General features: G+C 44.4%; 1 pseudogene; it reads right to left on the reverse strand.

The window, feature by feature from the left end:
* Positions 1-5,631: 5,631 nt before the first annotated feature.
* Positions 5,632-6,298, reverse strand: LOC132008751 (rRNA-processing protein FCF1 homolog; annotated as a pseudogene).
* Between the last annotated feature and the right edge of the window lie 4,474 nt (positions 6,299-10,772).

Genomic DNA, 10,772 nt, shown 5'->3' on the forward strand with positions numbered 1-10,772 from the left:
ACATTCTAAGATTTGCTTAGACAAGGCTTTGAAGTGCACCATCGCATAGGATGGGGAAGGGGTGCCTGCTCGCAGGTGGGTGCCAGGGCTAAGGGCAGAAGCCGGATTCCCACAGAGGCCTCCGCGCCTGCGGCGGAGTGGCGGCGCATGGGAACTGGAGGCCTAACACCGGGACGCGCACCCCACTCTGGACAACCGGCTGCAGAAGTAAAGGGCCAGCATCCCGCCACGGCTATGCTTCCTGCGGGACAATTTCGGGAGAATGTCCTGGAAGAGGTTCGCAGGCCGATTTTCCGAGGGAAAGGGCGAGGTGGGGAGGGAGCGCCCCTGACCCTCCCTGCCCTCCCCTTTCCCGCTCACCGGGCATCACCAGCAGAGGGGCTGCCCCGCAGAAAGGTACGCGAGGCTGTAGTGTCGCCCTCCGCGGCAGGGAGGCAGCATCACCTGCTGGCTCAGCGGCAGGGGTCCGCGGGCCTCTCTTGGCCGAGGCAGGCGGAGGCGGGCCTGCGGAGTCCTCTTTCATTGGCGCGGCGCAGGCGCTGCCATGTTGGAGGAAGCGGTGCCTTCTGTGCGGTGGAAACGCCGTGGCTTCACCCGTAGCGCCCGGGAGCGCAGCCTCCTACCTTTCCTCCTCGCTGGAGTGTCGAGTGTCGGTGCTGAGAGGCGGCTGCCTGCGGGATGGAGAGAAGTAGGATGAACCTGCCCAAGGGGCCGGACACGCTCTGCTTCAACAAGGAGGAGTTCATGAAGGTGCGCGCCTGGACTCTGCTCCCCGGAGCCAGGCCGTGGGTGGCCTGCCCTCCTCGGCCCTCCGGGGCCTCTCCTCGGGCTTCTCCTGCGGGCTTCCTGGGTCGTCCCCGCCCCAGACGGTTCCTCGGCGGGGACCTCACTGCACTTCGCAGTGAGTCTCTTGGCCTCGGGTTGGCTAGGTGCAGCCTGGAGAAAGCAGTCCTGTGAAATCGTTTACATTGAATGAAAAGGCCTGAAAGTTCAGGGCAAGTGGTTTTGAGCTAAACGTAAAAGCCCCGGACCCGTAGGACCCGCCTCTGGTACTGTGCGGCACAGTCAGACCGCCGCTCCCCCTGCCTGACAGAAGCCTCCCAGTGCCTTGTGCCTAGAAGCTGAGCGACTGTGCGTTGAACACATCTCTGAACGCACGTACTTACCAGCAATCGGGTCAAAAAGGCACTTAACCTAACGTTTATGCCTGACTTTCGTCTTAAGCTCCCGGAATGAGAAATCTGAAAGACTGTACTGTCCTTACCGGTTCTGGTCCAGTACTACAAAGCATACCAAGCTCCTTTTCTAAAGTTGGCCTACTTCTCTTGGTGAGGTCAGCCTGAAGCTGGCAGCAGATAACTGTAGGACATAATCTTACAGAATAGAAATTTAAACTGAAAAGATTTTACTGACAGACATAGACTTGAAAATGTCCCAAGGTTTGAATTAGAGCCAGGAGGAGCTTTATCTGTTTTCTGTATCCCCCTGGGTCTGTATTTAAACTATCAAAACGTATATGTTTAATTTCTAAGGATTGGGATTTAGTAGCCGGTTTCAGTGTTAAAAAGTTTTGGCTCTGTAGGTACCTAAAATTCTGAAAAGAGTTTGAATTTCTTACTTATTTATGGCTTCAAGTCATAATATGTTTTTTTTCTTTTTTGGGTTAACCAGCTAGTTCCTTTTTGATACTTGCATTCAGATCACTTCTCTCAAACTCTGGCTTTAAAAGTGCTTATGTCTGGATCCTCTGCGGTGTGGCCATATCATTTTTAATATGTAAGGATGTCTAGACGAAGGTATATTGTACTCTTGTTCTTGTATGGTGACGTTAAGCCACTGTAATAAAAGGTGTAAATTGAATGGAGTGTCTGAAGGAGAGCACAGAGTGAATTCTCTGATCCAGAAACCTTTTGTTAATGAAGGACACGTGATGAGGAGAGAGGTCATTGGAAGAAGAAAAGGCACACACACAGACTTAAAGAATCTCAAAGCACAGAAGTCTCTTTAGCTTGTCTGTCTTTGGACTTCGTCAGGCTTTCTTTGGGCCTAACACTAGCATTTTCTCACACTTCCTCGCCCCGCCATCTTTCTCACTCTGCGCTGACAGAATGCCTTTGGTCAAAGCAGCTTCGGAAAATAGAAATCTCAGAATAGCAGTTATAAAGTACGACTTATAGGTAGGAAGAGAGCAAACTGGGAAAGTGGCTAGAATGCCAGCAATTTCATATTCTTTCAAGGCTCTGAAATTTCTGAATATAATGTACAATTTGTAGTGTTAATGAACGTGACCCCTTCATACATAGAAGGAAAATACATGGAACAGCTGTTCTGTGTAAAGTGGTATTGATCTTCTATATGGGAGCTGGAGATAAAGGTTATTTGCAATTTGTGATTCCGTCAGAGAGATGTTTTGTTAAGTTACAGTTCCGAGGCAGAAATGAGTGGAGAGCTTGCTGTCGGGGTTGTATTTCTACATAGGTGTCTTGTTTGGCATATTTTGGAATGAGACTGGGATGGTAGAAAGGGAGATGGGGTGGGGCTGCGGGTTGCACCTTGGACACTGCATACATTGAGGGGTCCACGTTGATGCAGTTTTCATGGTAGAGCTGCAGTCAGGTTTACAGCAGGAAGTTGCATGGTCATATCTGTTGAGTTCGAGCTGACTGGTGGCAGGAGACTACTTAAAAAGTCATGTTTATGAGATCTAATGAGAAATAGAAGGGGAAAGGTATGCAAAAGAGGTAGGTGATCAAAGTGCAGGAATGGCAGATGGGGAAGGGTCACCTGGGGCAGAGGCACTGGCAACATCATACTTTGTCAGCTTAGAAATACGAAAATCCTTTGGGTTGACAGCCAACTAATAGATGAGCAGGACATAAGGTATTGGTAGTAGGGGGAGAAAGTGGCATAACAGATAAATTAGACCATTTACATGGGTGTGCTATTGACATCACATGTAGCCTTCCTCTTCCATCTCAACATATGACTTCATCTCCAGTCGTACAGAAAAATTAGCAGCCATCCCACGGGACCTCCTCCATCCTGCTGATCATGATCCCATTCTTGTATTTGTCCCCTTCTCCTCCTCGCCTGGTATGGGGAGGGGCTCTCCTTCCTCCTCGGGTTCAGTGTCCACTCTGGCTCGGAGTCCATGCCCTCCCGCCCTTCCAGGAGCCTGCGAGGATCCTCTCCGCTGCACTCCTTCCCATCACGCGCTCCTGTTTGATCCTCTCCCACTTGACTGCCCCACCTCTAGGTATTGCCCTGTCACTGTCGTGCATCACAGCCAGTGCTCAGGGGTTGACTTGACTTTCCCACCTTCCACCCTTCAGGCCCTGTAATTCCACTAAAGAGTTCTTACCAAACTGTTTCTAAGTCAGCGCACCTGACCTTTGTCTGTCTCCTTACTCGACATCGCAGTAGACCAAATGCTCTGCATTGCTTCCTGTCTTTCTTCTACCTCTCTGATGTGTCTCCTGTGCAAAGTCATGCTCCTGGTAGCCACTGAATGCTGATTATGGGCTCAGCCCCGTGTTCCTTTCTTTCCCTAGATGACGTTTTGTGCAGCTTCATGACCACCTATCAGCTGGTAAGGCAGATTCCTGTCTCTGGCCCACATACCTCCTGAGCACCAGTTCTGTGTATCGGGCTTGCTGACCTTTCTTCTCGGATGTGTCTGTGGCCCCTCAGACTCATCAGGTTCAAGACGGAATTCATGAGCACCTCCTCCACTGAAAACCACCTTTCTTATTCTGTTGCCTCTCTCAGTAAACACTTCATCCGTTTAGCCTCGAGTCGGGAAACCAGAAGTCAACTCCTACTCTGTCACCTTTCCAAAATCTAGTCTGTCACACCAAGTCCTGTGGATTTCGCTTCCTAAACCTCTTGAGTCCATTTACTTCTTTCCATCTCTTCTCGTACCTTTGCAGTGTGCCCTTGCCATTACACCGTAGAAGCTTCTCACCCAGTCCCCATGTGCCTTCCTTGTCTTTCTTGCCCCTGGTCTACACTGCAGGCAAGCCACTCTTGTCAGAATGCGGATGTGATCTTGTATGTACCAGGTGACTGGTCAGTCCACCAGCTCTTGAAAAACCATTTTCCCACGCACTCGAATGTATTTCAAAGAGAATCAGTCCCCCATGGGGTAGTTTTCCTTGGTAGACAGTTTGTTTCTGCGCTGAGCCATCTGCCTCCTTTGAACTTCTCTGTGTCAGTTCCTCTCTGGAACCTGTGGCTTCGTTGGCACCCCGGGTAGGCACATGATGACCTTTTCCATGAGAAGTGAAGGCAGGAGCCCTCTGGATGGTGAATGTATGTACCCTCATGTTCCATAGGTAAAAGAACCGTGTGTGTGGGTGGGGGGGTAAGTCCTTGAGGCTCCTCCCTGTTCTAATTGGGTGAACTGGGAATTTTGAGACAGGAAGCAGGTCCTGTGTGTCCTTGTTTGCAGGGAGCATGCATTCTGATGGACAAAACGGAAAAGGGGAAGAATGAGCAGCTGCTCAGATATGTTTGTACTGTGCTGGCTGATTAGCTGTGACCTGCAGATGTGGGTCCCATCCTCAGCTCTGCTCTCTGCCTGCTTATGTCTAACTTGGGGCAAATCACTGGCCTCCGGCCTTCTGTTTGCTTGTTAGTATAATGAGGTGGTGCTTATCTATGTGATCTTTGCCAGCTCCTCTGAAAAGACTCCAGTCCATCCTGGCTTGCAGATAAGGAAACTGAGGCCTGAGGTGTGATGACTTTCTTTAAAGCCACACAGCTAGTTGGGGCCAATCACAGGCAAGATCTCCTGACCCCCCACGCATCAGTCCTTGGAAATCCTACTGTAATATGTTCCTTTCCAGAGGCCACAGGTGGGAACTGAGGGAAGTGGGACAATCAGAACATTAAGAATAGCGCAGGAGATGGCACAATGTCCGCATGCCTTGGCACCTGCATTTCACCAATAGGGCCACCTCTTACCTTAGAAGAAGTTCCCACAGGGCTGGTGATCTGGATGCCTGTCCTGGAGCTTAGCTACGGTAAACGGGATGAGAGGGAAGTGATGGCTGTTTGAGGTGGATTTTGTTGAGGGCGGCTGTAGATAGCAGCTGACAGAGGAGGAAGAGGGAAGAGTGACAGACCGCAGACAGCCGCAGGCCGGCAGGTCAGCCACTGTTGCTCAGGGTCGCCCATCCCCAGGAGCCGTCTTCCTATCACAGGAGCTGAGTGCTTGCTTACCCTGTGGGTTCTTAGTTCGATGTCACATCTTGTTGACAAGATTCCATTGTCTTCCGCATCAGTTTGAGACAGACATCGTAATGAAATTCTAATTAGCCAAATATGGAATGTAAGCCTGGAACTCATTTTATAGAGAAATTTTCTTATGTGAACTACTTTCCCTGATGATAGAGGAGTTGTGACGATGTAACATCAGATAAAGTTTATCTGATTGGAACTTGAAAGAAGGGTTCCCGGCAAAAAAGAACTGTATTTTTGTTGTTGTTGTCCTCCCTTTTGATCTTTCCTTTCCATTCCTTTTTTTTTTTTTTTTTGTCTTGTGAGCGGTCATCTGATTTGTAAAAAGATGCAACAAAGAGTAAAATGGTACAAGATAATCAGTTTCAAAACATAAAAAAGTGAGTATCTTTAACCATAGCTCAGAACAGAGGAACTGGGTAAGGAGAATTGCTTGTATGGACTGGCAACAGGAAAAGTTGGTAAAGGAGAGCTGAGGAACTCTATTAAGACATAGGAGTGAGGGGCTCTGTCATCATCTGGCATTCGCTCAGTGTCTTCTATATGGTTAGAGATGTCCATGATGGGAACTCCAGCAATCTTCTGGGTCTGGGTCAGCTGATGCCACAGTGTAACACTCTGAATTACTTCCATACTGAGCAGTCATCTGCATAGTTTGTCTTGTGTGTATGTGGTAATCGTTTGAATCTTGGCTCTTTCGCAATCCTTAGAGCCTCTTGATACTTTCACCCCGGTTTCTCAGTTTCAGCCATTACACAGTCAGTTGTACAACTGGTACACTTGGCACACAGCCCGTCCATCATTGACCGGTCAAGTTTGGCCTAAATAGAAAAGTTGATAAAGTCGGTACCAACCAGGATGTGGTAAGTCAGCCCAGCTGTGTGTTTATATTGGAAAAAGCAGGAGGGATGTTGGGGGACTTCTCTTTCCTTGAGTGCATGGGATCCTTCTTTTCTTTCTTTTTAGGTTTTAATCTGTCCTTCTCTCAGAGAAGGATCTCAGAGCTAAGCATTCGCTTCCCGGTCACATACTTGCTTGCTTTCTCTTGCTTCCCCATTGTTCACACCATGCCCATTTCTCCTTGCTTTTGATTTTCTAATTCACTCTTTGTAGTACTATAAAACTTATTTAAATAAAATGTTGGCCTACTAAGTTCTTTGTTCAAAATTTGAGAGCAAGAAGTATTATGTAAATATATCTTTTTGTTATTTAACTAGTCTTACAACATTTAGCATCAAATTTCTTGAAACATTTAAACAAATTAATCACAAACTGGGGCTTGGGCTCTTTCTTTCTTTTTTTTTTTTTTTTTAAGTAATCTCTATACCCAACATGGGACTTGAACTCACAACCCTGAGATCAAGACCTGCGCGCTCCAGTGACTGAACGAGCCAGGTGCCCTTTGGGCTTTTTGTTTTTAAGTTCCTCAGGTGAGGGGGTGCCTTAGTGGCTCAGAGGGTTAAGCTTCTGCCTTCAGCTCAGGTCATGGTCTCAGGGTCCTGGGATCGAGCCCTGCATGGGACACTCTGCTCAGCATGGAGCATGATTCCCTCCCTCTCTGCCTACTTGTGATCTCTCTCTCTGTGTCAAATAAATAAATAAAATCTTTAAAAAAAAAAGTTCCTTAAGTGATTCTAATGTGTGACCAGTGTTAAGAACTCTAGCACTGGATAATTCCTTTAAATAGCTCAAGAAATTAATTTTGAAAAGCGAACTAAAAGCCTACATAGATTATGATTGGTGATAAATTGAGGGGAAAAAAAGAGATAAAGAGAAGTCAACTGGAACAGAGTGTAATTAGGTACTCAAATATTTGTTAGATGGATAAATACATTTACGGAATGTATGGTTTTTTTTTTTTTGTCTCTTCATAAATATGTCAAATGGGTATATAAATTCAATAAAGGAGTTTGATATAAAATTGATTAAAATGTTAGAACAGAAGTTTTTTAGAATTTCAGTGTTACTATTTCATGATGCTTTTAAGATGATCTCTCTGTAGATGGTAGGAAGATCTTGTTAGCATATGTTTTTAATTTGTCAAGCTTGAATAATTTAGTCACCGAACAAAGATTTAGAATGAGTTTTGGGAGACACAAGTCCTAGATTATGTCCCCACCTTGCTGGGTCAGAGATTTGAGAGCAGGGGCTGGAGGGAAGAGCTCCAAGAACATTTTTGTATACATGCTGATACCTTGGGTGGGAACACTCTTCCCACACTTCCTGTGACTAGCTCCTTTGTGTCATTTGGATCTCAACCCATTGTTCTATATTTCCTGGTTCATCCAATCCAAGTTAAAATACATCCCATTTGTCACTCAGACCTTTACTGTGTCCTGTTTTCTTTTTAGCTGTGGTCACTATTCATTAATCACTATTTGATCACTGTTCATTAATATAATGTTTATTTACATATTTATTTTCTCATTTCTGCATTAGAATATCTGCTCCTTAAAAGTAGAGACCTTGTCTTTTCTTTTCATGACTGTGTCCCCAGGTCTTAGAGCAGAGCTGGAGTTGCATGATAAATATTTGAGGAATATTTATGGGATATACAGGGACATTTATTCATCTCTGTTGTCCATTGTTTTCAAGAATGGTTGGAAACACACACATACGTGAGCTCACACAAACTTTCTATGTCTTTCAACCCCTATGCAGTGTGCAGATTAGTGCTTAACTATTTTGGTTTTTTGTCTCGATGAAATGGGACATGTTTCAGGGCAGAGCTCATAAATTTCATATGCCCTCTTAGTACTTCTCATCATTACAGAGTGATGGTTCTGGGGGATTCTGCTTCTCGTGGAGATAGTATATAGTGATTTTATAAGTCCATGTATCCGGGAAGGAGTGTTTTACTTCTTGGCAGCTTAGAGAACTTCAATCTTTCCAAATTCCATGTAATTTTCATAGCATTAAAGCTACTAATTTCAGATTATTGGTAAGTTTTAAATGATTAATTCCCAGGTTACTTTGAATTAGTCTTTGCTTGCCATCCCTGATTGCAGCTAGTTAGTAAAGTAGCTAAACTGTTAAACTCTACTTGGGTTTAATTTTGAGCGATGTCACTGCTTCTCTCATGGTTAATGGTTCTTAATTACCTGCAGCTTGTCTGGTTTGCTCATTTATTTTCCTGTGTTCCAACACCTCTTGTGATCTCCCAACTTCTGGCCTTTTGGGGGATTTGTACTTTAATTGGGTTCAGATAGGAAATACCCCTGAGTACAAAGAGAAGATATTTTTCTTCTAACTTCACTATCTCCTATTATTAATGTATTACATTGTTGTGGTACATGTGTTACAACTGATGAAGCAGCATCGATACAGTATTAATTAAAATGCATGGTTTACATTAGCGTTCACTCCTCTTTCTATAGTTCTGTGGTTTTTGACAAATGTATAATGTTATTTACCTACTGTTGGTATCTTACAGCCTAGTTTCATTGCCTTGAAAACCCCTGTACCTCATCTATTTGTTTCTTCTCCTCTCTCTGCACCCTCCTCGCTCACCCCTCAGCCCGGGATCTTTTGACTGTCTAGAGTTTTACCTTTTCAGAGGCACCTGGCTGGCTTAGTTGCTAGGGCATCTGACTCTTGATCTCGGGGTTGTGAGGTCTAGCCAACACATTGGGTATAGAGATGACCTAAAAAATAAATAAAAATAAAAATGTTGGTTAATTTTTACCTTTTCCAGAATGCCGTAGAGTTGGAATCATATAATATTTAGCCTTTGAGACTGGTCTTTCACTTAGCAATATGCATTTAAGGTTCTTCGAAGTCTTGTGGCTTAATAATTCATCTTTTAATTGTCGAATAATCCATTGTGTGGGTGTGGCACGGTGTACCTGTTCACCTACTGAAGGAGATTTGGATTGCTTCCAAGTTTTGACACTTCAGAGAATAAAGCTGCTGTAAACATCCGTGTGCAGGTTTTTGTGTGGACACTAGTTTTAAGCTCTTTTGGGTAAATACAAAGGAGCACAATTACTGATCTTATAGCGAGAATGTGTTTAGTTCTGTGAGAAACTGCCAAGCTCTCTCACACAGTGCCTCCCATTTTGCATTCTGACCAAACAGTGAATGGAGAGAGTTCGGTTGTCCCACATCCTTGCTAGCATTTGGTATTACTAGTGCTTTGGATTTTTTATATTCTACATGATATGTAAGAGTACCTTGTTTAAATATGCAATTTCTTAATGACATACAAAGTTGAGCATCTTTTCAGATCCTTTTTTTTTTCTTTTTTAAAGATTCTATTTATTTACTAACAGCACAAGCACACGGAGAGGTAGCAGCAGGCAGCGGGAGAGGGTAAAAAGCAGGCTCCTCGCTGAGCCGGGGGCCCAGTGTGGGGTTCAGTCCCAGGACCTGAGCTAAAGGCAGATGCTTAACTGACTGGGTTTCCCAAACACCGCTCTTTTCACATTTTTAAATTAGGTTTGATTTCTTGTTGCTACTAAGACATCTTTATATTATATTTCTTATTTTAAGTCCTTTACCGTGGATGTGTTTTGCAGATATTTTCTCTACTCTGTGACTGGTCTTTTCATTCTCTCTCTCTCTCTTTTTTTTTAAGATTTTATTTATTTATTTGTCAGAGAGAGAGCAAGCGAGAGTGAGCACAGGCAGACAGAGTGGAGGGCAGAGTCAGAGGGAGAAGCAGGCTCCCTGCGGAGCAAGGATCCTGATGTGGGACTCAATCCCAGGATGCTGGGATCATGACCTGAGCGGAAGGCAGCTGCTTAACCAACTGAGCCACCCAGGCATCCCGTCTTTTCATTCTCTTAACAGTGTCCTTTACAGAGAACTTTAATTTTAACAAAGTCCCTCTCATCAATTTTTTTCTTTCATAGATCATGCTTTTGGTTTTATATCTGAAAAGTCATTGCCAAATCCAAGGATCCCTACATTTTTTCTCATGTCATCTTTAAGAAGTTTTGCATTTTACATTTAGGTTTTGTGAAAGGTGTGAAAAGTTTGTTTTTATTCTTTTCATTTGTTTGTTTTTTCTTATCAATGTCCCATTGTTCGGTTCCATTTGTTGAAGACTGTCCTTGCCATTGAGTTGCCTTTGCCTGTGTGTGTGGATGTTTTTCTGGGCTCTCCACTCTGTTCCAAGCACCTGTCTCTTTTGCCAGGCACCTTCCGTCTTAATCACTATAGCTTTAATAGTAAGTCTTGAGATTGGGTGGTGGCAATCCTCAATTTCCTTTTTTTCCCCGCTCTTTAATATTTTGTTGACTACTCTGGGACTCTTGGTTTTCCAGTTTTCCATCCAAATTTTAGAGTCAACATGTTGGTATCCACAGAATAACTTCCTGGCATTTTGATTGGGATTGCATTGAGTCTGTCGATCAGTTTGGGAAGGACTGACCTCTTAACAGTATTGAGTGTTCTTACCCAAGATTATGGACTTTCTTTCCACTTCACATCTTACCTTGCTTGTTATCTTTCATCAGAATTTTATACTTTTTCTCACATAGATCTTGTGCATATTTCGTTAGATTTGCACCTAAGTATTAATTTTTTTT

The sequence above is a fragment of the Mustela nigripes genome, unplaced genomic scaffold, assembly GCF_022355385.1.
Source record: "Mustela nigripes isolate SB6536 unplaced genomic scaffold, MUSNIG.SB6536 HiC_scaffold_867, whole genome shotgun sequence".
Lineage (NCBI taxonomy): Eukaryota > Metazoa > Chordata > Mammalia > Carnivora > Mustelidae > Mustela > Mustela nigripes.